Source organism: Syzygium oleosum, unplaced genomic scaffold (assembly GCF_021117445.2).
Source record: "Syzygium oleosum isolate NSW1041296 unplaced genomic scaffold, Sole_v2.1 Sole_v2.12, whole genome shotgun sequence".
NCBI lineage: Eukaryota > Viridiplantae > Streptophyta > Magnoliopsida > Myrtales > Myrtaceae > Syzygium > Syzygium oleosum.
Window position 1 is genome coordinate 9,349,230 of NW_026607496.1, and position 683 is coordinate 9,349,912.

Here is a 683-nt window from a genome sequence, read left to right on the forward strand (position 1 = left end):
CCGCTCGCTCGCTCGGCCATTTGCCCGTCGCCTAGCCCGTTGCCCAGCCGTGCCCAGCTGTGTGCCCAGTTGTGGCCGAGTCGCCGGGCCGTGTGCCGAGCCGTGGCCGAGCCCCACGCCCGTCGCGCCCTCGCCCATGCCTAACCAGCACTGTTCACTCGGGCCATTTTAGGCCCGAGCCGACTTTTCCTTGGCCAAAACCTAGTAAGTGACTCCCTAAACCCTACCTAGTACTTTGGGTATTTTTAGACTTATTTAGGCTGTGATTAGCACCGGTTTAGAGATTAAACTTGGGTTAGGGCCAAATTATAAATGTGATTAATTGGTGGATTGAATTGTGGTGATTATGTGGCATGTTTAGTGGCTAAGCTAGGGATAGAATTGAGATTTGAATGTGGTTCGTTGGTAGGTTAAATTGTGATAATATTGTGTCATAATCAGTGGCTGATTGAGATGGGTTGATGGCTTGTGTATCGTGGCGATTGTGAGTGATATTGACGTTTAAATGTGGCCGACTTGAATGTCGGATTGGTGGGCTTGTTTGGTGAACTCGTGATTGGAATTTGGTTAGTATGACGTGTGAGAATGGTGAATTGAATTGTGTGGCATGTGTACTAGTAAGAACGGACTTGAGACATATTGACGGTGGTCCGTAGAATGAAAGTTAACGGACTTGAGACGTG